The 27,640-nt window shown below is 41.0% G+C and overlaps 1 protein-coding gene across 4 annotated transcripts in view; it reads left to right on the forward strand.

Moving 5' to 3' along the window:
* Window positions 1-1,690: 1,690 nt before the first annotated feature.
* The window catches only part of gulp1a (GULP PTB domain containing engulfment adaptor 1a), a 70,806-nt gene continuing 44,856 nt past the window's right edge, over window positions 1,691-27,640 (forward strand). For 2 of the 4 annotated variants that reach the window (XM_077216001.1, XM_077215995.1), the window contains exon 1: window positions 1,691-1,894. The gene's annotated coding sequence lies outside the window, so the exon portion shown is untranslated. Of the gene's footprint in view, window positions 1,895-1,981; window positions 2,001-27,640 lie in introns of those variants that run through there. The other 2 variants (XM_077215998.1, XM_077215999.1) reach the window with 2 other exon arrangements.

The raw sequence follows: 27,640 nt of genomic DNA on the forward strand, positions 1-27,640 counted from the left end.
GGCTGTGTTGTTGCAAAGTGTCGGACAAGCAGAAAATGATTATTTTTGAAACGTTTTTTGAAACCGGGTCAGAAAAGAGTGCGGAAAAAAGGCTAATGCTGAGCCTCTCTCAACCACTAAAGCCTTCTTTCATCTGTTTTTTGCACTCTTCTCTTTAACTTTTGGCAGTCTATAGAACTCGGAATGTTTTTTCCTGCGGTGCGACGATTAGTGAAGACCAAAACACAACCATTGTTCAGCAGCAATAATCAACCAAATATGCAAGTCTATTCAGTTCAGTGGCATTGTTTACGTTCAGTGCCTCCAAAATGGCCGACTTACGTATTGATGTATAGTGTAGTGAAAACCCCCTATTCAAAAATGTAAGGCACATCAGTTAAAAACACTTAGTCAACATAAAAACCGAGCCTTTACTTTTTTAATGCACATTCATACGATACAGAAGCGATAACGCAATAGAAGTTATTTATTTCACGTTAATCAGCTTAAACACCTGAGACGTGTACGATGCTACATTTAGTTTTTTGCTTGGAACTGGTGGCTCACTGGATAGTTGACCCACAACAAAAAACATTGCACTGTAGTACCGCTTCTATATTGTAAATAAACTATGGTAGAATAGAGACTGATTGTGGAAGTTTAAAAGCAGATATTATTACAAACCCCTAAAGTTCCGCAAGGAAAACTATAAAAAGAAGGAAGTTTGGTGATGCCTCACAAAAATCATGAAAATATGTGTTCTTAGTTTTTCAGCTGGGATATAGGCCTACGATGTCTCATTTCACAAAAGTAACCATTGTAAAATTTACCGTTATTCTTGTGAAGTGTAAAGTTCAATGGTCCTATCCTAAATGGCACACTTCATATGGACAAACAGTCTTGTGGACTTACAATGGCCGCGCAAGCGCGTGATCGTGAAGTCCACAAGACTTTTGTCTCTTTTATCATTTTATTTTTCATTAAGGGTGCCCCCCTCACGAGCACCCGCTTTGCTGTCGACAGGTCCACAGAGGTGGAGCTGGACTATAAAGCTCTACCCATTATGAGATGGAAGCTGGACATCATTAGGATCTGCAGTGAGCACCACTTGCCTAGTTAGGACATTTTGTTAATGCTAATATAATCCACAATCCAATCAATTCCTATAAATGTCCTGTTTCACTGTAAAATGGGTTGTGACATTTCTTAATTTAATTACATTTAATGATAATTTGGATAACATTTTTATAAATTACAAAACAACAATACAAAATTATATAAATATTATATAAAAATATAAATTACAAATTTATATGGAAAAAATTATGTTATCAAAGACATTTTAATCTAGAAATTCCTAGAATATCAGATGAAAAGACCTGCTCGCGTGCTAGATATGTATAGGGGTTGTTGTCACAAGAGCTCAACCTCAGTAAAGATGTTGAGTCAAAAGTCTAGTTACACAAATGTGTACTTTCCTCAACAGTGGTTTTGTATATTGTTTTAAATACGCTGTTCAAAACCCTCTTGAAATATAATGCAGTTTTTGAATTCCGAAATCATTTTTGATAGCTGCTGGTTGAACAAGAATTTATTTGTATCAGAGTAGCACTCATGTCATAACCCATATTCTGGCCCTTTAAACCTCCAGCTGGTTGGCGAGACTCCTGCGGTGGCATTTAACTGAGTGGGTGACGTCACTAAACTTTCCAGCGGGTTGTGTGTGTGTGTGTGTGTGTGTGTGTGTGTGTGTGTGTGTGTGTGTGTGTGTGTGTGTGTGTGTGTGTGTGTGTGTGTGTGTGCGTGCGTGCGTGCGCGCTCGCGTGTATGAATGTGTGGAAGATGAGAGATTGTGTGTGTTGAAGACCGCGTGTGCGTGCACTGCTTGGGACGCGCAGAGGATTTCTGTTTTTCGGTGAGTGGATTGTACGTTTGTCTCGGAAAGTAAGCGTTTCGGGATCGTGGATTGTGTTTGTAGCATACGGCGCTTCTCTTTAAAAAGAAACTTGAAGTCCTGGAAAGTGAGCGAGTCAGTCCTTGTAGAGAGAACATAGGCTACGTAGCCTACTAAAACTTTCTTTTACATTCTGTTTGTCAGATGTAGTTTAAGCCATGATGTAAACATTAGTTTGTTTAAAGGTGCATCCAGGAATGGTATGAACGTCATTTGTAAGGATGAAATGCGCTCGAGCAGGTTCATTCTATAACATGGATGCACGAGTGTCAGGTGGCGGGATCTTTCTGCTCTTTCCTGTGATCTTGAAATTCACAATTGGATTTAATTGTGTAGTTGTTGTTTGTTGGTGGAACTAGATGCTGAATTTCATAAAGCTTTGCGTTGGTTTTTAATTTGCAGAAAAAGTGCAGGTTACTGACGCGTCTGACAGCTTTTTGGTGTTCATGTTTCAGATTGATAGAGTATTGATGCGCATCATGCGATAGATTAAAATTGGGTCGCATATAAGTTGAATATAGGATAAGTAGAACAAGTTTTATATATTTCTTCGTTTTTCCCCTCTGTGTTGTGTGAGGGACAAAGTAATTTAGCATAGTCTATCAGACAGTTTTATATTTTAACTGTAATAACTTGCGAAGGTTTATTCGCCTGTCTTTTTATTTGACTATCTGTCTGCTTATTTGTCTGAGCTGTTTACATTTGTCGGTCTAGCTGTATGTTTCCTGTCGGATGGATGTAGGCTACTGCTCTACCTGTCTATTTGTTTTGTCTATCTACTGTATCTGTAGGCTATGTCAATCTGCATTTTTGAGATGTTGTATTTTCCCTATTTGCCCATACTTGTTTTCCCGATCTGTTTATTCTATCTGTATATCTGTCATCTTCAAATTAATCTATTTATTTTACTGACTGTATGTAAATCATGTTCTGTTTTTTATGCTCTGGCTTATCCTGATTCCTGATCATATTATTTTGTGTTTTCCATAGCTTGTTGAAGGGTTTCCCCCGCTTCAGATTATCAGTAGGCTAGTTAAAACTCCTATTTGGCCATGTGACGCCCCTGGGAGAGACTGGCAATGCCTGCATGGATACCAAAGGCCATTTCCAAGATGTAATCTGCATGACAATGCCTTTTCCTTTAGTGTGAGAAAGTCAGACTTACTGGATTTACAGTCCCTCTATGGGAAAGACAAACTGATCACTGAAAGTCCTTGTGCAAATATTCTGCCAGCAAGGAGACTTCAATTAATTCCCCATGCCATCCATTCTCTGACCATTCAGTCATTTGCGCAGTATAAGGTGGCAGTGCATGACTTTTTAATATTTGCATTCAGTCAGCCTGTTTAAAGGGGTGGTTCAGGATTTTGGACATCAGACCTCATTTCCAAGTTAGCCTGGGTGTTATTTATCAGTGGAGACAGTTTTCAAAAATTTTAATACAGTCCTTCCAGTTGCATAGTTCGCCGGTGCTAGGCTAGCGCGAGTCAACGGTATCTGCTAGCCTGCCATTAAAAACAGTTTTACCTAGTGCTGGGCGGTAAACCGGTTCAAGCCGAAACCCGGTTTATATTTTCGTCACGATTTTGATTTTGAATAAACCGCCATACCGGTGTATTTAATTACACAACGTTCGGAACGAACGTTACGCTGCGCGACACTGTTTCAGACGGACCCTTTACAATGTTGCACTTCTAAGCATCGACGAGTGAGGGTAAACAAACAGCAGTGCTCTGTTACGTTACATGGACGATGGATGCGGAGTGCATTATTGTAGCGCGAAAGTACATTAATATAATGCGCGAGCGTGAATCTCTCTGCTTGCGCGCGGAATATAATGTGCCACGCTCTCAGATACACGCTGCTCTTGTTAAAATAGGTCTATTTTCTCTGGGCTCGCTCAGAGAATCCTGCACTTAAAACGTGTTCAGTGCAATCGCGAATCTCTCCTCTTCCTCAGCTAACAATTTTAGGTTATAAGAATGTTTTCATAACGTTCCCATTAAGTTATAAAAACGTTAACGTTATTTCTGAATGTTCTAGGAACATTCAAAATGTCCAGTTTTTTAGACGTTGTATTAACGTTATTTGTTGGTTATAAGAACTCCATTCAAAACATTATAAGAACGTTCAATTCTCTCGTTATATAAACGTTGTATTAACGTTCTTGCTTGGTTATAAGAACATCATCCCGTTATATAAACGTTGTATTAACGTTACTTCCTGGTTATAAGAACGTTATTAGAACGTTAAGAAATAACAATTCTATTCTACAATATTCACTAATGACAGTAAAATAGACCATCCTAAGTCAATTTACTGCAGTAATTCCTCTCAACCAGTAGAAAATGCTTTGAACACCTGATTATGCATGAAAAAAAAAAACGTCATAAACCGGAAAACCGGCATAATTTTGAAAAAAAACGTGATATAAATTTTTGGTCAAACCGCCAAGCACTAGTTTTACCCACTCCACAGTACACCAAAAGCAAATAAATTATAACGCCAGATTATCTATGTAAATGTTTGTTGAGAGAATAATGTTAGAAATCAAACTACTCTTGCATCTCAATGATCACATTACATTTACTGGAGCTAATTTCTCAGCAGCGGCGGAATTTTACTTTGCTCCGGTTAGTAGTACTGCGCCGAAAAGAAAACACAGAACAGAAGCGTACTACAGTCGGGACATGTAGCTAGCTAGTAGTACCCTTGGACAACGATATATAAACATTTGATTGTAAACGAAGGAATTAGCAATATGGTGATATACTCTGCTTCTGTAGTGATGAGTGTCAGCGGCAGGTAATACACTTGCGTGATTGTCATGTGGACCGGCTCTCTCGGTTGCCTAGGTAACTTAATATCACTCCGCCACTGCTGCTGTTTTAATAAATACAGGGAACAAAGTATAACTATTGCAATGCGATGAAAGGGTAAATTATTTTCTAACATTATTCTCTCAATAGACATTTACATCTATAGTCTGGCGTTATAATTTATTTGCTTATGGTGTACTGTGGAGTGGGTAAAACGATACTCGGTTACTAACGTAACCTCGGTTCTCTCTAGAGAGGGAACGAGTATTGCGTAAGTTTAGCTTACGCTACGGGAAAGATTCATCTTCACGAGATACTGAAGCCAAAAATTATCCTTAATTTTGTATAACTTGTCAACACAGTGCAGCAGCTAGCAGACCGAGAGCAGGCCATCTCGCGTGCTCATTGGCTGCCCTGCGGGCAACTGCTGCAGCCTACCAGTGCGCCCGGCGTGACGTCACGCCCAATGAGGGGCGCCCGCGCCTTTATAGCGTCACAGCCCGGCAGATAGGCGTGGCTTAGCATATAAAATAGGGGCTGTAGGCTGAATTCTCTGGTTTTTCGACGACTGAAGCGAAGTCGCTCGTGGCGCGAGCACGGCCGGTTACGCAATACTCGTTCCCTCTCTAGAGAGAACCGAGGTTACGTTAGTAACCGAGTATCGTTCTCTTACGAGAGGTTCTCTCGTATTGTGTAAGTTTAGCTTACGCTACGGGAACACTTTGTCAACGCCGTGCGCGCCAAGCATCCACATGAGAACCCCGAGCTTGAGGGGAACCCCATAAGTGGAAAAAATAAGGTGTCGTCAGTAAACGCAAACAGGTCGACTTCCGCTCTGACTTTTGACGCAAACAGGTCGACTTCCGCTCTGCCGAATAGGCGCCACAATTTCTGGACCGTTTGGGGGTGCAGGGACCATTCCCCTGGGGGAACATTGTCCCTGGACAGTCTGTCTGGGCCGTCGTTCAAATGGCCAGGCACATGCGCCGCCCTCAGCGAGCGCAGGTTCGTCTGTGACCAAATAAGGAGGCGTTCCGCCAGATTGCAGAGATTTCTGGATCTGACACCGCCCTGACGGTTTACATAGGATACCACAGATGTGTTGTCCGAGCGGACAAGAACATGCTGGCCCTGTATGAACGGGAGGAAGCACTTCAGCGCGTTCTCGACCGCTATCATTTCCAGACAGTTTATGTGAAAACCCTTCTCCTGGTCTGACCACTGGCCAAAGGCCGGTCTGCCCTCGAACAGCGCGCCCCAACCCGAGTTGGACGCGTCTGTCGAGATGACCTTCCGATACACAAGTTTACGCGGCAAATCGTGGGCGGCGCCATAACTCTACACATATGCACTTCATTTCCGCCGGAAGTGGTTTGCACAGCGTCTGCCGGTGTAAACACAGCTATTAAGATAGTAGCTTGGGAACACGGTTACACTACTTTAACTGGAGATGGCGTTACTATCCCCCACCCGAATTCAGTACAGAACTGGGAGGATAACATGATGACGTGGCCCAGGATAACGTACAGTAATATTTGCTCCTACTTTATACAATCCATGGCAATAGACGGAAAAGCAATGGACAATCTGAAAGCCTCCGAGGCGTACCAATATCTGCACAGCAACAAAGTCGGTTGTGTTATGTCATACAAACATGATCACTTTATTTATCTTAAAGCAAATGTAGAGCCTAGCCAGTGTTTGAACAATGCGTGGCATAATGCTTGGGTGCTGGTAACTGAAGCTGGAGAAGTTAAAACTACGGGATGTACGTGTGTTGCTGGACCAGGTAGATCTTGTTCCCACTCAGCTGCTATGTGGAAGGTAACTAGATTATTTGACCATTGTAGCCTAGGCCTTTTTTATTGTTGGTATCCGAACTACATCATAGGCGACTTGGCTAGAGTGCAAAGTGTGTGTGCCATGATGATAATAATTAGGCGCGTGAGATGTGCGGGCGCGAACGTAACTGTGTGTGTGTGAGAGAGAGAGAGAGAAAGAGAGAGAGAGAGAGAGAGAGAGAGAGAGAAAGAGAGAGAGAGAACTTTACAGGCATGTTATTTTTTATTGTAACAAATACTTTTTATTAATGTGAATACATTTTTATTCATGTGATGCAATAAATGTGTTTTTACTTGATTTTAATTGTATGCATTTTCATTGTAAATGTATTTTAATTAATTGTGTATAGTGTTTAGTGTATATCTGAAGTTAATTCAATAAATACGTGTTTCATACACCTCAATGTAGTCCATTGTTGATTATTATGATTATTATCCTATGCCCTGATTCTGTAAACCCTACAATATAGGCCTGTCTTTTTAGCGCAGGGGATTAGCTACTGTGAACGCGCAGCTAAAACAACAGGAAAAAAATTGTGATAGAGGGTCCTTTGAGATAATTGGCCCCGGGGATTATCCTTGGTTGGTTTTTGGTCAACAAAGTGATAGGAACAAACAAAAACGGTGCGGGGTGGTTTCTTTAGATTCAATGCCTTCAGCCAGGTCCTTGATTCCGAGTCGGTATCAGGCTTGCGAAAAAATGTAAACAATGGAGCGCATGGACATTGCCTCTTCGTAGCTGGTTTGTGGTCGTAACACTCTCTATCTAACCACTCGTTCAGGTGCTTTCGCGAGTTTTTGCACCCCACTACCGCACACGTCGTTCCCGAACCACTTTTATTCATGTTGTAAGTTAATTGTTATCCTCTTTGTCACTGCGATATCAGTGCTTTGTCGGCACAACGGAGCTAGGTAGCATTACCAGCCCGCCAGAACGGAAGTGGATTGCATAAACGGGAGGAGTTTAGGATGTAGAGCGGAAACGGCTCAAAAACTTGTGTATAAGAGATGGTTCCCATCATTACTCCCTGCTGGTACCAGTTGGCCACTAACCAGGGCTGCAGAGCTGTTATGCAGGTCTGAGTCACTCTGATTTTCTGGCCGCCAGACACCCAGGCTCGGCGAGGCGCGCGAGCGTTCAACCAGCGTTGGAGCGGGCGCATGCGCAGTAGGCCCAGCTGGAGCACCACTGCAGCTGATGCCATACAGCCCAACATCCTTTGAAATGTTTTCAAAGGGAGAAAGCTGCCCTTCTGGAAAGATGCGGCTATGTGGCGAACACGGCGCGCGCGCTGTGTCGATAAACGAGCCGTCATGGTCACCGAGTCCAGTTCTATTCCTAAAAAGGAAATTGACTGGCTGGGCAGTAATGAGCTCTTGGTCCAGTTGACCGTGAGACCCAAGCTTTCCAGATGACTGAGAAGCACTGTTCTGTGAGATAGTAGTTCTGTCTCTGATTGTGCCAATATCAGCCAATCGTCCAGATAGTTCATTATGCGCAGCCCCTGACTTCTCAGGGGGGCGAGCGCCGCGTCCATGCACTTTGTAAATGTACGGGGTGCCAGGGACAGGCCGAACGGCAGGACGGTGTATTGATATGCCTGACCGTCGAAGGCGAATCTCAAAAATTGCCTGTGACGGGGTACTATCTGAATCTGAAAATAGGCATCCTTCAGATCTAGAGAAATAAACCAGTCCCTCGGGCGAACGTGCGCGAGGATTTTCCTGGTCGTAAGCATTTTGAACGGTCTTTTTGCAAGCACTTTGTTCAAATATCTCAGATCTAGGATAGGTCTGAAGGCTCCGTCCTTCTTGGGTACGAGAAAATATCGGCTGTAAAAGCCTGACTCGCTCAGAGAAGGCGGCACCTTTTCTATAGCCCCTTTGCACAGCAGCTTTGCTATTTCTGCGTGAAGTAGGTGTGCTACTTCCGCATTCACTGTCGTCGCGGTCCGGGCTTGAAAGCGTGTTGAATGTGTTTTGTGTTTTGTGATAACACTTAAACGCACAGGCGGGGCCCGGGGGGAGGTTTGTGTTAGCAAGCGTGAGCGCTCTCTGGCGGGCACGAGACTTACGTTCATAACCTGCTTCTTTGATCGTGTAACAGAGCGGGCAGATAGTGGGCACAGACCTGTGGACACATTTCTTACATTCAACACTCGAGCGGCTTTTCTGCGCTTTATGAGAGTGTGCTCTGTGAGTGACACGGGGTTTGGAGTGCTTATGTGTAGGGGTGAACACTGGGGCGTGGGCACATTCACTACACTTAAAACACTGACGGCGTGAGCCGGACCAGACATTATACTCTTTTTGAGAATTCTCTGTGTCGCCGTGAAAACGGCGTTTGTGTGCAGGTGAGAGGGTGAATAAACCGGCTCGTTGGCTGCTAGTTGAACCACTGCAGTAGCCTGTTCGAAGGGGACTGACAGGGAAATGAACTTTGACGGCGGTCCGGCCGCAGCGGGACACGCGCGTCTTTTCTCTCTCGCTGTTAGGAGGGCTTTGCGTGCTCAGACTTCAGCGTGAGTCTCTGCCGAGGCCCTCTGGGGGGCGGCGGTCTGCGACGGCTGTCTGAGCGCGATCTAGCGGCCGCCCTGACGTCGCTGCGAAGGCTGATGCTGAGGCTGTGCTGGACGCTGGGTGCTGGTTCGCACAGAAGGCTGGCTTTGTCTCTCGCGAGAGCGGCCTGTAGCGGAACTCGAGCGTCGCGGCTGGAAGAGGTTCATGGCCTGCGTGGTCTTTTGCACCATAGAGAAGCGGTCAACGATCCCGTTCACCGCTGGGCCGAAGAGACCAGTGGGGGAAAGCGGCGCGTTTAGAAAGGTGGCTCGCTCAGTTTCCCTCATATCCGCGAGCGTTAACCAGAGGTGCCTCTCCGTCACGGTTAACGCGGCCATGGCTCGTCCGATGGCTTGGGCTGCGGCTTTGGTGGCGCGGAGAGAGAGATCCGTAGCGCTTCTCAAATCCGTAACCGCAGCTGGGTCCCGGCCCTTCTCATCCCATTCACGGAGGAGGTCGGCTTGCAGGATCTGAAGCACAGCCATCGAGTGTAGAGCAGACGCGGCCTGGCCGGAGGCGGTATAAGCGCGGCCGACCAAGGCGGAAGTGGCTCTGCAGGCTTTAGACGGGAGGGCTGACCGTGACCGTCATCTCGTGGAGGGCGGGCAAAGGTGCGCTGCGACCGCCTCTTCCACAGGGGGAATCGCTGTGTACCCTTTCTCGGCGGCGCCGTCCACTCGGGAGAGCGACGCGGAGGCCTGTGAATGAAGTCTAGCAGAAAACGGTGAATTCCACGACTTCGTCAGCTCCGCATGAAGTTCCGGCAGGAATGGAGCGGGCCTGGTTTCTGAAACTGCGCGGCGGCGACTTTGAAGGAAGCAGCCGTCGAGCCTGTTCGGCGCGGGTTCCTTCGGCAGCGACCACTCGAGCCCGAGACGGTCAACCGCTTGCGTCAGCAGGCGCATAAGTTCCGCGTCAGCTCCAGCGCGGGTACGGGCGGATTCCTGGATTGACGAGGAGGCGGAGTGGAGCGACCATTCCTCGCTGTCTGATGTCTGATGCCTTTTGTGACATGTCCCACGGACTCATCCTCCGAAGTGACGGCAGTGAGGCTCGTAAGCGGCAGCTGCGCGTCGGTGACGAGAGGTGGGGAAGGCGAGAGCGAGGCTCGAGGGAGGTTCTCCGGCGAGCGCGTCGCTGTGGTCACAGGTTCCGGCTGTCTCATGGAACGACGCTTCTTTCTGCGCGGTCCCACAGGAGGCGGAGTGACCGCTGTGGTGTTGAATGCTTCGAGTCGAGCCCGCAGGGTCGACAGCGGAAGCTCCTCACAGAGCTCGCAGCCCCCGGACGCGAGGGCGAGCTCTGCGTGTTCCAGGCCCAGGCAGAGAGCGCAGATCCGGTGGCGGTCTCCGGCGCTGAGCGGGGCTTTACTCGAGCCGCAGGAAGTGCGAGGCATCTTTAAAAAGACGCTCGCTGCTCTTTTAGAATAATAGCAAAAAAGGATACGTCGCCGGATAGCGTAGCTCGCACGGATGGCTGAAGGTGGCGAAGACGGCCGGCTTCCTCAGCGCTGTCCTAGGCTGGCTGTTCGCTGTTCGACGGCGGCGGTGGCTTCTCTCAAATCCAGCGATGCGAAGAGCTCGCTGAAGAGTCGAAAAATCAGAGAATTCAGCCTACAGCCCCTATTTTATATGCTAAGCCACGCCTATCTGGCGGGCTGTGACGCTATAAAGGCGCGGGCGCCCCTCATTGGGCGTGACGTCACGCCGGGCGCACTGGTAGGCTGCAGCAGTTGCCCGCAGGGCAGCCAATGAGCACGCGAGATGGCCTGCTCTAGGTCTGCTAGCTGCTGCACTTCGTTGACAAGTTATACAAAATTAAGGATAATTTTTGGCTTCAGTATCTCGAGAAGATGAATCTTTCCCATAGCGTAAGCTAAACTTACGCAATACGAGTGAACCTCTCGTAAGAGAACTGTTTTTAATGGCAGGCTAGCAGATACCGTTGACTCGTGCTAGCCTAGCACCGGCGAACTATGCAACTGGAAAGACTGGATGAGAATTTTTGAAAGCTGTCTCCACTGATAAATAACACCCAACCACCCCTTTAATGACGGTGCAAATTGACTGCAAGGCTTGAAACTGCTACTTTAGTTGCTTTAAATTCCTATAGTTTTGCAAAAATTGTATGGGTACTAGAGAACTACGAGGATAGAAAATTAGACTTATTATAAAAACGCCAAACAAAAACTTAATGCATAACTTTTGATAGTAAACAAAAATAGATTTTTATTTAACCTGTTAACAGAAATTAAGAACTAAACAATGCTCTATTTATTTAATATATATAACAATCTTTAACAAAATAAACTATGTGTGCATATTGTAATCCTTTAAATATAATTATCATGACCTTCAAAGATATTATTTAATGTTCCTCAGAGATATTATTTTTTCTTCCTTTTTTGAGCAAAAATTGCTTCACAGTAATCAAAATAATGGGCCTCTCACAATTTAAAATATGGTCAGAATTTATCAGAGCAAAGTGTTTACTGATACCATAAGTTTAATATTTTTAAACGGACGTGTTTCTTTTTTGCATTTGTTTTAAACAAAGTTCGTATATGTGGAATGGCCTGAAATTTAAGAGCAGAGTAGAAGATTTGCAGTGAATAGCAACTTATAATTTTGGTCTCTTCCTCACAAGAAGACCTGGAATATTAATCATATGAGTGCTATTTGGTGTATTTTCTTTTTGTGTGTGTGTGTGTGTGTGTGTGTGTGTGTGTGTGTGTGTGTGTGTGTGTGTGTGTGTGTGTGTGTGTGTGTGTGTGTGTGTGTGTGTGTGTGTGTGTGTGTGTGTGTGTGTGTGTGTTTGTGATTAATAGCTGGATTAACTTTTCTTGCAACTTAAAGGGGTAAATTATGAATTTATGAATGTATTCCTTTGAATAGGACAAATATTGCATCATATGAACATTTTGATGTTCTCTCTCTTTCTCTCTGTTTGTATGTAAATGTCTATTATGCAATCAGACTTTGTTAGTTTGATGGAAAACGTTTTTACAGCATTTAGAGATTTTGCAAGGTCTGCTGTCCTGCTTTTATGTGTACTGACATGTTTCCTTTCAGTCTGAAGCATGTTACTGTGTTTTTCTGTAGATTGCATTTGATGCATTACCAATCTAAAAATCATGTTTTGTTGTTTTTGTCAGACATGAGATTCCAAATCTCTTTTTAATTGCAAATACCAGCTGTAGTTCATTATTCAATATAGGTGTTTTTAAAATGTCCTTAGTATTGGGATGAAGTTTATAAATGGGCACACTGTTAATTTCCAGTGATCTACTTATTTGCATGTTTCATATAGCTCCAAAGAAGTGAATGTTTTGTTGTGCTACACACACAAACGGTAATCTTGCTTACCAAAAAGAGGACATAGCATATGGCTTATATTGTTTTTAAATACCAACTAATCTTAGCCCCTAAATTAAAACGTTTACACTTTTAAGATAAAAAAAATGTTTATTTTTTTGTTTATGTAAATGTTAAAAAAAAAAAATATTTTTACATGAATTCTTTTTACTCTTTTACATTGAGACTGCGGGCGTCCCTGGATATCCCCAAGGAAGTATTTTTCATATTTAGCTCACTTCTGTGGACAAATGTGTCCCCAAAGTATAGCTAAGACAGTCCACATACACACATCAGATGTGCATTTACTGGCATACATTAGTCCTTGAGGAAACCATGAAGAAAGGAAAAATCAAATCAACAATCCGTTAATAGTCCTAACACATCTTAGAATACATAATCGTAATTGTATTACACATCGATTATTTCAGGGATGTTCAGCTCTCCCATTCTGCTGTCCTTTTACCACTGAAATCATACTTGAATAAGAAGTATCTAACTTGTTATGCCCAATTCTATTCTTGACATGACTCTACTCTTGATTTCTCAATTTAAATTTGACATATTTTCTGTGTTCATGTACAGTGAAGAGCAGTTTTAGCGGCACAACCAGCTCCATTTTAATTTCTGTCATCACTAAATGTGAAAAAATAACAATCAGAAATCTTTCATCTGCTAGATGTATTTTTGAAAGCACCGAATTGCAAATGAAGGCACACAGAAAAGGATGAAGCAAACATCCAATGACCTCATTACTGGTACAGACAGTGAATTGTCTGAATATAATGGCTCTGTCATGAGCGGCATGAATAAAAAAAAAAAATGTACAACTAAATCTGTAGCTGAAGTCCAGATTAGAGAAAAACAATTAGAATTTAGAAGTGCAAGTTAGTATGAATGATTGATTAAAATTAATCTTGATGAAAAAACAGATTAGGGCTTTTCTTTAATTTATATTTTTAAATGGATCATTGGGTCAATCAGCAGAATGAGCTTAGACTGGGGCTGTGTTTTGTCAGTTTGAAAACGATATTAACTTTGCAATTGTGTTTGGTGATGATATAACACTTCATTTTTAGATAAATCTTTTATTCAGAAATGTATATTCTGTCATTTCTAATGTAAACCCGAATCAGCATCATTTTCTTTGTTCCATAGAAGTGAACAAAAAGTGTCATTTTGCAAAATGGAGCGCTTCAGCAATTAAATGTGGTGCTTTTGGAAGAGTCCTTTCAGGTTTGACATCAATGATATTTGGCCAAGAATCATTTATAAGCTGACTCAACTCTGTGTTACTCGCCTAAAGGTATGCATGGCTTTGAAAACTATGGCTTCTGTGGACCACTGCACTTTTATGGTACTTTTCATTGTTGTTTTGGAGCTGGACAGCACAACCAGGTTATTCAGAAATTCACCTTTTGTGTTCTATGGAAGTAAATGATGATATTTTTTTCGATTTTAAACAAAATTTTCCTTTCAAGATTCACCACTGAATGTCATGGAAATATTTTAATCTCTAATGCCAGGCCCAGCGGTTTTTTTCCCACAGACTTTGGGGTAATTTATGGCATTTCTCAGTATAACAAACATTTATTTACACAGCATTTTCCCTATAAATCTATCATATCTTAATTAGATTGCTGTCTTTGTTGACCTAAGAGGAAATGCACCCCTGTGGAAAAAAATTGATATACTTATACTTGTGTGCCCGTTATGGTCGCTGATGTGTTCTAATCTATTCTTCTTGTGGTGACTTTTACCAAATGACCGTGGAGGTTTGACGTTTCTTGCCCCCAGCACTTGGCTTTACTTCTGACTCTCCACTTTTCTCCTCTCAACTTTGGGAATGTTTAAGACAACTCATGGGAGAGCAATCTTATTACATTGGATGCTTCTAGGTGCAGCCACTATTTGGAGTTTCAGGATTTATTCATCTTTGAGGTTGCTGACTACAAAGGGTAGATATTCTGCAGCCCATTATTGTCCCTTGAAATACTGCGTCTACTTTGGCTTTTAAATTTGTTTGACGATACACTTTTAAGATTTAAATTAGAGAACCATGTTTCCCCTATACTTTTTCTTTTGTCATTCGGATTCAGTTTTTGTGAATTAAAGTTTCAAGAATGAATTTAGTTTAGTTTGTTAATTAGCTTGGAAACCTTTCTCCCATTCATTTTCTACTTGCAATGGTTTGCTGACATTTTCTAAAGAGCATCTAAGCATTCACCAACAATCTGTCAATTACCTTATAGCTGTGAACAAAAAGACAGTGGTTCTAATACTGCAAAAGTAATTTTCTTAACTCGCCAGCATTTAAAAGGAAAAAAAAAGCTGCCATCCAGCACCAGCATTTTTGATCATTTTCACAAAACTTTCATGGCCCCTAGAATATTTGGCGTATGAATACATTCAATATAAAGAAAGAACAGAGCCTATGCTTTTAAACGAAAAATAAATAAATACAAATTCTAGCTTCATGCATTTTTTTAATCAACACTTGAGTGGGTAAGTTTCATTTAAAAAAAATTCTGAACAAAAAGCTACGCGTTATTGTCAAAAACTACATACCTTTTCATGGGTTTAAAATCTCTTTCGATAACATTAGGCAGTTTTTATTTATATGCTGTTGAAATTATATTAGGAGTGGACGATATGACCATAATCTAATTTTGATATAGATCTTTCTGCTTTAAATAAGGTTTTAATGATATCAATTTCTGATACCATTGAAATTTCATAATTCTTGCCACCAATTTCAATATTACAGAACAACTACATGTAAAAAAATCTCAAGCTTTCTGAAGAAAAGTAATGTAAGTGATAAAATAAAAACAAAGAAACTAATGACAAGCAATAGGACTACAAAAAAACTACAATAGAACAAACATAATACATACATTATATAGGCTAAAGTAATCTAATGTATAAACAACACTGCATAGTCTTCACGGTGTAAATTAAATATACATTTATTCTTAACGTTACAAAAGTGATTCAGTCAAGAGCAGCGATAGATTTTCTCTTTTGTTGGTGGATTAACATTAATGACAGTTGAGAAACTGAGCCTAACATACCTGCTGTTCTGTTTACATTAACTTAAGACATAACTTGCAACTTGGTTCTGTACTCACGTGATCTATGAGCTGCGGCTTCATATGCGCATATCTTTCTGTGGTCGATTTACACGACACTGTTTTCAACTAAAAACATTTTTAAAAAAATGCGTTTTGGGTGTTCAATTACACGACATATGTGTATTGGGGGCCTGAAAACGCAAACTCAATGGAAAATGCAGAACAATTGGTTCATGAAATCAAGGCTAGATTATTGTAATGCTCTACTGGGTGGTTGCCCTGCACGTTTAATACGTAAACTACAGCTGGTCCAAAATGCAGCCGCTAGAGTTCTTACCAGAACCAGGAAGTATGACCATATTAGCCCGGTTCTGTCAACACTGCATTGGCTCCCTATTAAACATTTGTATAAATTTTAAAATATTGCTGATTACTTGCAAAGCACTAAATGGTTTAGATCCCCTGTACTTGAGCAAGCTCTTAACACATTATAGTCCTTCACATCTATTTCAATCTCAAAATTCCGGCCAGTTGATAATACCTAGAATATCAAAATCGACTGCTGGCGGTAGATCCTTTTCCTATTTAGCACCAAAACTTTGGAACAATCTTCCTAACATTGTCCGGGAAGCAGACACAGTCTGTCAGTTCAAATCTAGACTAAAAACACATCTCTTTAGCTTAGCATACACAACACATTATAGACTTCTATAATTCATTGTTAGGCTGCATAGTTTAGATCAGCTGTAACCGGGAACACCCCCTATAAATCCTGATGTACTTTGTACATCATAAGAAGGACGGAGTCTACGCTAATATTAGTCTCTCTGTTTATCTCGAGGTTTACCGCAGTCCGCCGGATCCAGGCCGTATCCGGATCTGATGAAGGACGCCTGGACACGACGACAACGCAGTCCTGAAGTGTCAACTAGTCTCTTCCTTGTGAAGGCCTCCTTCCCTTTACCTCTGTACTGATAAAACGTTGTCGGGATAATTCCGATTCACGTGGCTACAAGGAACCGATTAAAAAATTATCAGAGCCACCAGACACTATTTTATGCAAATGAGCGAACGAGTCGCATTAAAGGTTTTCTGTTAGAACGATGTCGTGTTAGCGCCCCCTAAGTTAATAACTAATGATCGTTGCGACGGAAATGAATCAATCAAAACTAACTTTAGCTGGACAATAACTTTATTCTAGAGCTGCTGTAAAGCCAAAACAATCTCTGTTACTCTGTTAATTTCCTATTATCACTGTAAAGCTGGTTTGAAACAGTCCATATTGTTAAAAGCGCTATATAAATGAAGGTGACTTGAGTATAAGTTGTACAGATTTCTACGTTTCTTTATTGTTAAAAGAAAAGAAAAAAAAAACGGTTTCCAAATGGTTTAAGGAAACTTTACAACAAAGTTTATGCTCTGGAATATTGTCAAGCAATTTGCTTATGACACTTAAGTAAATTTATCTCGCTATAAACATGTTTGTGTGTTTTTTTTAAGCCATGCACAATGTCCCTGCTATTCATTTATCTCTATATCTGTTCTATAAACTTATTTTCATTAATGGCTGTCTCCATTTACCATTAAAAGTATCTGGAAGCATGTTTTTGAAAATAATTTCATGAAATACTGAATGGTTTTTGCCATCTGAAGCAAAGTTATTTAAAAAGAACAAATAGTTTTTTATATAAAATATTTTGCTAGGCATGTATAACTTGATTTAAAGTTATTTATTTGTGTGCCCTAATCCAGTGGTTCTCAAACCTGTCCTGGAGGACCCCCAACACTGCATGTTTCCTTTGTCTCCCTCATCAAACATGGGTTAATGAGCTAATGAGTTGAATCAGGTGTGTTTGATTAGGGAGACAAAGAAAACGTGCAGTGTTGGGGGTCCTCCATGACAGGTTTGAGAACCACTGCCCTAATCAGTATGTGCCATGTTCTTCCCCAGCTAGACCCATAAAACTCATTCTCATGAAACCAAATAAGATTTATTTTTCTTCATTACTAGGCTTGTCTCCATTGACATTTGCACCAGAATGGGATTTGCTCTGATTTTATGCAGCTGTTGATGCCCAGTCTTGAGATGTCCACACAAAGCAATTTACCTTCCCTATCCTAATGCAATGAAGAGATGAATCGAGTGTGTCTCCTCAGAAAAATTTGACTAAATCACTCAAATCATATGGATTAGTTTTATGATCTCTTTATGAAATTTTCAAAGCATCAAAGTGGTAGTTGCATAGCTGTCAATCGAATCGCTCAGATTTCATTAAAAATATTTTCTTATGGGGTTGGAACAACATGAGGGTGAGCAAATGATGACACAATTTTCATTTTTGGGTGAACTATCCCTTTAAAATGTCACAAATCACAGTATTAGCAACCCTGTGATAAACTTGCAATTTCCAGTCGTTTTTCGCTGCTCTTTACCTGACTCTAGAAAATTCACATGCCACTATGACTTCATCTGAGAGCCTGTCCCACATAATTCCCAAACCAGTGAAGCCATTATCATGTCTAATGTCACGCTTTTGCAATAAAAGGCCAGGTTATATAAAGCACGGCTGAGTTATTTGCAAACTAAATTACGTTTGCAGCTCTGTTCTTTTAAAATGGCTCACACTGGTTATATGCTCACTTGTTGCCACTGAGTTCCTAATTTACATATTTGAAAATGCCCTTTTAAAATGGGTCTTTTGGATGAGCAGGCATACTGATTTAGCGCAGAGTTGATTAAGGTCAAGTTGAAGAGAGAACAAAAAAAAATTGTGATGTATAGGCTTATCTCCAAAGGGTGTGTGATTTGTGCTTGTGCAAGGCAGGACGTGTATGCAGTTAGGATGCTGGAGTGGCTCATGTGAGAAGGGAAAAAGGGCAAAGTGGTGTGTGAGGAGAATGTGTGACCTCAGGTGATGGATTATTGAAACCTCTCCCACAGGAGACTATTCTTCAGTGACAAACTTACTGTATTCCAGTCAGCAAGTGTGCTTCATCCAGTGCTTTAGGTATTATTTACATAAGCCAGCAACTGGAGTGGCTGGTTACAATGAAGGAATGAACAAAAGAAAGAGATTAAGAGCCTAGAAATTAAAGTTCTGTCATTGTTTTCCATCCTCATGTTATTTAAAACCTGTATGTTATTTTCAGCTGAACACAAAAGAGGGAATTTTGATGCATCTTCACGCTGCTCTTTTCCATACAATGATAGTGGCCATGGAAAACTCACCATACAAAGTAGTCCAGGTGACTTTTTATTTGCTATATTGCAATTTAAGTGTAGAGCTACATATTATATTATAATTTTTCAGAAATGTCACCTCAGGCTAATTTTTCCACAGAGCCGGTTGGCTTTGTATGAGGAAAGGAGCCAACAGACTGCATTTTAACCCATTATTCACTGATAATTTTCCCCTCCGTTGAGCTGTAAACTTAGTTCATCCAAAAATGAAAGTTTTGTCATCACTTACTAACCCTCATGTTGTTCAAAACCTGAAAGAGTTTCTTTCTTCTGTTGAACAAAAAAGATGATATTTTGAAGAATATGGGTAATTTTTCTGTTTTTAGTCTCCTCTGACAAAACCTTTGCCTTTGCCGTCTAGGAAATATATAATGAAGGTTGAAAAACGACATAGTGTTGCTTTAAACGCCAATGACGACAGCTATTAATTAGGCTATTAATTAGTTATACCAGCAATTTGAAGACACAGTTGTACAGAATACGTTGAATTGAATGACTCAAACAATCTAAGACAACAAGTCAATGATTTCCATTTGTTCATTAGATTATTTAGCATCGTGGCTAAAACCTTCATACCACATACTGTGCAATAAAAGAGTGGTAAACACTGTTAAAACTTAGTAATGTATAAAAATTAATAAAAGCAATAGCCAAATTGAAACAAATTCTCTCAGCCAGTGACCTGGAAAAAGTTGTCCACACTTATATTTTTTTCCCCGTCTAGATTATTGTAGTGTGACCTATGTTGTGACCTATCAAACACACGTTGCCCACTTGCAGCTAGTACAAAATGCTGCAAGGTTGTTAATGAATGCTGGGAAAATGGATCATGTTACCCTTGTTATTTTTTTAGGTTGGCTACCAATACATTTTAGGATACAATATAAGATTCTGATGTATGTTTTTAAAGCACTTCACAGATTGGCGTCAGAATACTGAGTTTATTAAGCCCTACAGTTCAGGCGTAAGACTAAGATCTTAAAACAGTTTCATGTAACTATTCCTTGTGCATGTCTCAAATTGAAGAGTGATCGTGCTTTCTCTGTCGCTGGTCCTAGATTTTTGAATAATCTGCCATTGGATATTAGATCTTCCTTGACTCTTAAAGGTGCCATGTGTCAGAATTGAGTTAAAAATAGGGCTGGACGATTTTGGCTAAAATCATAATCGCGATTAATCGAACAAGTTACCTCGATTACGATTGAACGATTATTTAAAAAAAAATCTTTCTCATGTGTCACTGGCAACGCTTATACTGTAAATATGTTCACGGTTATTTTTTGAATGAAAGAATGCATAATCCTATCTTGTGATTATTGTGATTATCTTGTGATATCATGTGATTCTAAAATAAGGAAACACACAGATAGCTTTTAATGCTTACTTATTAAATATTTCAAACGATTGAATCAAACAAAGCATACAATGCTTGAAATAAAAACGTCTAATAAAAAAGTAATTAAGTTTTAATGTAAAAAAAGTTTCCTCAAAATGTAGAAAATAGTTATTTTTGTAAACAAAATAAATTATTGTAAATATTGCCATTTTAAAAGTAAAATATAACTTGTATAAAACTAAAAACACTAATCCTTTTCATATTGTTTAGCATTTGTAAATGCTTGTGTTATCGAAACCTGCTTTGTTGAGTGGAGGCACTTGTTGCTGGGCGTTTGTCAGTCTCTCTCTTTTTTCGCGTGTTTCTTTGGTACAAGCGGCTCCTGTTGCTGAGTTGACTCAGTGTTTGAGTTCCCTTTCACACAGAGATTCCGGAAAATACACGGATAAAGTGGCCCGGGATTTGACCCGGGTTCGTTGGTTCATTCACACTGCCAGTGATTTTCCGGAATCAAGAGAAAATCTTGTTCACACAGACCCACACATCCCGCAAAGACACGTGAGATGTCCCAGCGGCGTCTATAGTTTGCTAATGAGCTGCGATTTCTCTCGAGAAACTACGCTTGTGCATTTTTTTTCTCTGATTCGATCATAAACTAGCGCATTACGAATCGTTTCACGCTAGGGAAACGATCCCGGCTTGGCGCCATCATTACGACACGGCATTCATTACGGCTTTTGTTCACACAGCGCGCGTTCCGGGACTGAACACGGCAATGATACTATGTCCCCAACCTGGCATCAATCCCGGGTCGTGTTTGCGTTCACACAGAAGGTGTTTGTTCTGGCAATTTCCCGGGATCAACGCGCTGTGTGTAAGGGGCTCATGTTGCTTCAATGTCGCAGACTGGACAGGGCGGAGTTACGTGACTACACACACGGTAATATGTTTTAAGGGGAAAGTACATCAACACACAGTGTACGGAAATATTAATAGGATTAAAAAAACGAAATAAGCGACATGGTAAAATTACGTCGGTTATAGGCTCTGAATTTCGGTTTCGATTATTTTTCGATTAATCATCCAGCCCTAGTTAAAAATATACAAAAAATGAGTTACACGGATCAAAAGAATGAGAAGAAATAAGGGCGATGATGTTATTAAAAAAATGAAAAGTTATTGTGTTGCAGAGATATCAACCTGAATTAGCATGCTAAATTACTAGCCCCGGCCCGACAGATGTCATAATACCAGTTTCGGCCATGGGAGGCGGTATGCGAGCAATACCAGCCAAACTGCAATACATGAATAAGTCGCACGGCTTGTGGGGGTATTTGAACCTGATGTCAATCGTGTGGAAAGTACACCCCACTACTACAGTTCAGTTCAGGGAAGAGAGCGGAAGAATGGCGGAAGCCCTTGGTAAGAGACCCTTACCCCAACCACCCGCTGCAGGGAAAAAAACGCGCTCGGAATCACAAATAAAATCGGATTAAAAAAAAGGAGCAGAACCAGAGTTAACATTGGCACTGCTTTCCATCGTTGGAGACAACTAATGGAAATGAAAGAAATGAGGTTTGACTCCGAACTTGCAACATTTCTTTTGGATTGGTAAGATGCTGTTAGTATTTCACTAGAAGTTTGTTTTATATGTTTGTTTAGTTTTTTCGGGAAGTTATAACATAGAAATGTATCGAAGGCTGTTCGATATAATTCCTTAAGTTAGCGATGGCTACATTGAAAGGTGTAATGAGAACTACGTGAGCTATATAATGTTTACTAAATTGCTTTCCTGAGGTAAATCTGACATATTTGTTCTCCAGCTATGTTATTGACCTCGGTGAATGGTTCACGTGCGCTAGGGATCTGTCGTGTAACGTTAACATTTACAAGCGCCAAAACGGTATTTTTTGTTTGAATTGTGTAATAACATTGACAGAATCGGTGACGCTGAATTCGTGAGAGTTGGCAGCTCTGAATGGCGCTAGCTTGGTCAACAGCAGCGAATGCTGTCTGTCAAATTAATGTAATTCAAACTAACAATAAAAATGTAATTTGAACAAAATGAATATGAACATTCACTGGTGAAGGGGAGTAGCTTGAAGATGTTATTTAAAAATCACTTGACATCAACCAACGTTCCTCTGGACTCAAAACGTCCTCTATTAGGAGTTGGCTCGGCTTCGGCTATGGCTCTAGGGTTGTTGTGAAGGTTGGGGTGGAGCATAGAGACTATGCCGTTTCTCGTTTGTTACTCTAGAGTAGATCAATTCACTTTCTGGAGGTAGACTGCCCCCATCTGGTATGGAATGTGGAGTATGAATTGATTTTTTTGCGGATATTACACAAGGCACCTTTAATGTTTTTAAGGACCGCTTAAAATCGTATCTGTACTCTTTGGCATTTTAGTACATAGTACATGGATGTTTTTATGTTTTGTCTTATTGTTCTGTTGATTTTTATTGCAATGTACTGCACTTTGGAACTATGGGGTAGCCTGTAAGGTGCTATATAAAGAATAATAATAAAATAAAAAAAATCTGATGTTGGCTGTTAGAAACCACTCAGTTTTCACCTAGATTTTTTTTTTATGCTAAATTGTGCACAAATCAAAAGATGAAAGCTTTACATCAAATGCCATGTATTTGCATTTGCTTTTCAAGACGAGTTCATGGGAATTTATTTTCTTGTGCTTAGGGCTGGGACGGTATGGATTTTGTCTAACCGCGGTTGAAAAGCAAGAAATTCCCGCGGTATAGCGGTTATAACTAGAGCTCGTCTCATAAATGAAACGAAACTCAGCGTATAGGCTACTTGCCTCACAGGTGCGAATGGATGGAAGATGAGTTTTGTGAAGTGGTTGCAAATGAAATAATAGCCCGTCCGCATCTCTAATACGAATGGAATGTTATTATGATCTTGGAACATTGCACTCACGAAAGGTCAGATTTGCTCCATCTTTTGATACATTTTGTTTAGAAAACCTTGAATCCATGTAAGACACAATGTCATTAGACATAATCCATGTTATTAGAATCAATGAATCCATGTCATTAGACACAACGTGCACAAATGTGCAGGCCAATGTTTTTTTGCAGTGATGACGGTGACGAGCTCAGACCTGCGGAAGGCGTCACGTGACCACGGTATTGCGGTAATGAGGTAACCGTCCCAGCCCTAGTTGTGCTCATATTTTACCCTTATTAAGGAGCCAAAAATGTTTTAGTCAGTCAGGACCGAACTTAGCTGACAAGCCACCAGTGTAAAATGTACTTTGTGTGTACAGAGTATTAGTCTAAACTGCAGCAATAATGTCTTTTCAGGTTCATATCTTACTCAAGGCAAGAGAGTCTCATAGCTCTAGACACTCACAAAGTTATTAGAATCATTCAACCCTGAACTTGAGCTGTATTTACCTTCAAAGTCTCTCCCAAGAGGCTATAAGTCATGCTTATATGATGCCACATGATTCAGTTGATGTGGAGTGAGTTGGACCATTTTGCTGTTTCCATAACAAATGCTCTCACCCCTACTGAAATGTAATCATTTTAAGATATCCATTTGATTCTTACCTGAGGCACGTATCATTGATTAGTGGTATTTAAAACTAAATGAGGTTTTAGCCTGAGGAGTTTTTTGGCTGAACTTTTCCTATAAGAGGTGCTTATGTGACTAATTATGAAATGGTATATTGATTGAATTTTGCCTACTTTCCTATTATGCATGAGTATTTTTAAATATTTTTTTTTATATATATAACCTCATGATCAGTCTATTTATGTTTTAATCTTGTGTATTGTAGAGGAATATAGAATGTATATGTCACTGTGCTGTAATACCACAAAAATAGCAAGCACAATTGTTTTCAACTTTGATAATAATGATAAATGTTTCTTGAGGACCAAATGAGCATTATAATGATTTCTGAAGGATCATGTGACACTGAAGACTAAAGTAATTATGATGAAAATTCAACTTTGCCATCACAGGAATAAATTGCATTTTAAAATACATTTAAAACAGAAAACTGTTTTACTGCAGTTTGGTCAAATAAATGCAGCTTTGGTTAGCGATAAGATACTTTTAAAAACATTTAAAACCATCGTACCAACCCCAAACTTTTGAACTGTATGTCTATAATTGTTGTTGTTGTTTTTGTTGTTGTTGTTGTTGAAGTTTTGAATATAGCATTTATATAGCAAGTGATGACCACATTGATTCTTGTGAACCCGGTCAGACTAGCCAGCATAAGAGAGAAAAGAACCTCAAAGGGAATAGGCCTGGAGTTAGATGGCCAAGAGCTTGTGAGAAAACTGCATGGGACACGGTAAACACAGATCTATGCTTTGCATTGGAAAGATTAACTGGTACAGTGGAAAAGAAGCTGGATAAATTTGGGGACATCATTTACGCATATGGAAGTGAGAGGTTTGGTGTGTAAAAAAGGAAGCAAAAAGTACAAACTACTCCTGGAATGTCTAGACGGCAGCAGAAAATTGAAGGGTTAGTTAGAGAAAGGAGACAGCTGAGGAAGCAATGGAAAAGAGCAGAACAAAGTCAGAAGGAGGGACTCAATCTCTTACAAAGGGCAATAAAAGATAAGCTTGCAACATTATGCCGAGCTGAGCGCCCACGGAAACGCTACAAAAAGGCTAATTTCTATAAAGATCCATTCAAATTCGTAAAGCTGTTATTCAACAGTGAGAAGAATGGCCCTTTAAAAGCATCTAGGGTTGAGCTAGAGAGATATTTGGAGGAAACGCATACTAGGGGTGTGCCATATCATACCGTCCACGATAATACCGGTATACATTTTTACATGATAAAAAAGTGTCATATCGCGATATCAATGATATAGCGACGCAATGACGTATGGCGCATTTACGTTCCCTAGCACGCACAACAACAACAACACCCGTCTGAGCTCGAGAGCAGCCTGTCAGCCTCCGATGACGATTTAGCAATTTCACAAACAGCTTGAGTGTTCAGCGGGGCTGCCGACGCGCGTCGCGTGCGTTTAGGAGTCGGGACATGACTGAATGGTCTCTTGCGCAATCGGGCCATCAGTGCATCGTAACTTAAGTTTATAATTTTCAAGTCTTCTTAATTCTTATCAGTTTAAACATTCAAGCGGTTTTAAACTATCCAGTAAGCTACTCGCGCACTCTCTGAGAGAGTTGCACTGCGTGCATACATAGAGTAGCCTACAGCTCGCGAGAAACTAAAGTTATTTTTCGCGGATTATATCGCTTTAATGGGGGGAAAAAACGCAAAATTGTGTAAAACTTCCGGTCTTGGTAAGTATACTCATAAACACAGTCGGTTATGTATAAAACGCATGTGACAGTGTGACAGACAGTATAACGAAAACAGCAATGGATCCGTGCACTAGCTGTAAAAGTGACAGCAGCCATAGGCTATGCAAGTCTGTCATTAATGTTGTCGTCAAAACAACAAAAGATAGCTTTAATTGTAATGAAGGAGAATTATTAGCCTATGTATTTAATTTAATCAGGAAACAGAACTAAAAGACTATGTGTTATTTTACATTTGATTACTTTATTATGTTTCTGTAGTATTTCTGAATACTGGTGTTAGACCTACACACATTTAACATTTAATTCAAAGATTGAAATCAAGCTTCCTTGTGTTGTGTAAACTCTTAACAACAAAATTACCACATTTTAAAAACGCAATGAGTGAGCAAACATTTAGGCGAGATAAACATAATAAGAAAATTTTCAACAACAACAAAAAAAATGTCTATATCGTCAAAAATATCATTATCGCAAATATTCTTGAAATATCGTGATATAACTTTGAGGCTATATCGCCCACCCCTAACGCATACAGATGCAAAAAGGCAAGAGCCTATGTCAATTCCGTCAGACATCCCACCGATCAATCCGCCAGAATACCAAATGGAGGTCTGTGCACCTAAGTGGAAAGAGATAGAGCAGGCTGTGAGAAAGGCAAGGGCTTCATCATCTCCAGGGCCTAATGGAGTTCCATACAGAGTGTACAAGAGTGCTTCAGGAGTTCTACGAATTCTGTGGAAATTGATAAAAGTGGCATGGGAAAAGCAGGTTGTACCTAGAGCATGGCGCCGAGCAGGTGGAGTCTTTATACCTAAAGAAAAAGATGCTACAAGCATCAGTCAGTTTCATCCTATTTCACTATTAAACGTCGAAGGTAAGATTTTCTTCAACTTTATTGCTCAGAGATTGTCAATCTACCTATTAAAGAATGGCTTCATTGACACTTCAGTTCAAAAAGCGGGCATTCCAGGGTTCTCAGGATGCTTAGAACACATCAATGTAATCTGGCAACAATTTCAAGCAGCTAAAAAGGAGAGGAAGGAGCTCCATGTGACATTCCTGGATTTGGCTAATGCATATGGTTCAGTGCCACATGAGCTTCTTTGGGCAGCATTTGATTTTTTCAGGGTACCGATGTCGATAACAATTTAGCCGATTTTGGAGATTTGCAATTTAGTTTCTCAACTCCAGAATTCAGCACTACATGGCAATGCTTAGAGGTTGGAATAATGGCAGGATGCACCATTTCTTCACTGGCTTTTACCATGGCAATGGAAGTAATCATTAGGGCATCAAAATGGGTAGTAGGAGGCGGGCGCTTGGCTTCTGGGATGCGACTACCACCAATCAGAGCATATATGGATGACATGACAACCATGACTACAACAGTAGCCTGCACTAATCGGTTATTGGGTAAGTTAACCGATAACATTGAATGGGCACGGATGCAATTTAAGCCCTCTAAATCAAGGAGCATCTCGATAATTAAAGGCAAGGTTGTAGACAAAACATCGTTCATTAATGGTGAGGCAAAACCAACAGTTTCTGAGAAGCCAGTGAAGAGTCTTGGGAGATGGTACGATGGGGATCTAAAGGACACGGTTCGAGTGGTAGAAGTTAGACGACAAGCAGTGGAAGGGTTGAAGAGCATAAACAGCTGCGCTCTACCAGGCAAACTAAAACTCTGGTGCTTTCAGTTTGGTCTACTGCCGAGGTTGCTGTGGCCACTGACTGTGTACAAGGTTTCTTTGACAACAGAGGATAAGCTGGAAGCGTTAATAAGTTCATATATATCGTGGTTGGGAGTTCCACGCTGCCTCAGCAGAGTGGGACTTTATAGTAAAGGGATATTGCTGCTGCCAGTCTCTGCTTTAACCGAGGAGTTTAAGTGCGCCAAGGTCAGACTGGAAATGACCTTAGTAGAGTCACGCGACAAATGTGTAAGGGAGGCAGGACCTGTGTTAAAAACTGGTAGAAAGGGGTCAGCAAAGACATCTGTGGAAGAGGCAAAGGCGTCCCTTCAAATTGGGGATATCGTGGGACAGGTACAGCATGGAAGAGGGGGTTTTGGGCTCAGTTTAGCTCCTCCTAAATGGCACAAGGCAGCCCCAGCTCAAAGGAGGAAGCTGGTAGTCAACGAGGTGCGAAAGCAGGAGGAGAGGATGA

Source organism: Siphateles boraxobius, unplaced genomic scaffold, assembly GCF_051911475.1.
Source record: "Siphateles boraxobius isolate OS27281-9 unplaced genomic scaffold, OSU_SipBor_1 7, whole genome shotgun sequence".
Classification (NCBI taxonomy): Eukaryota; Metazoa; Chordata; class Actinopteri; order Cypriniformes; family Leuciscidae; genus Siphateles; species Siphateles boraxobius.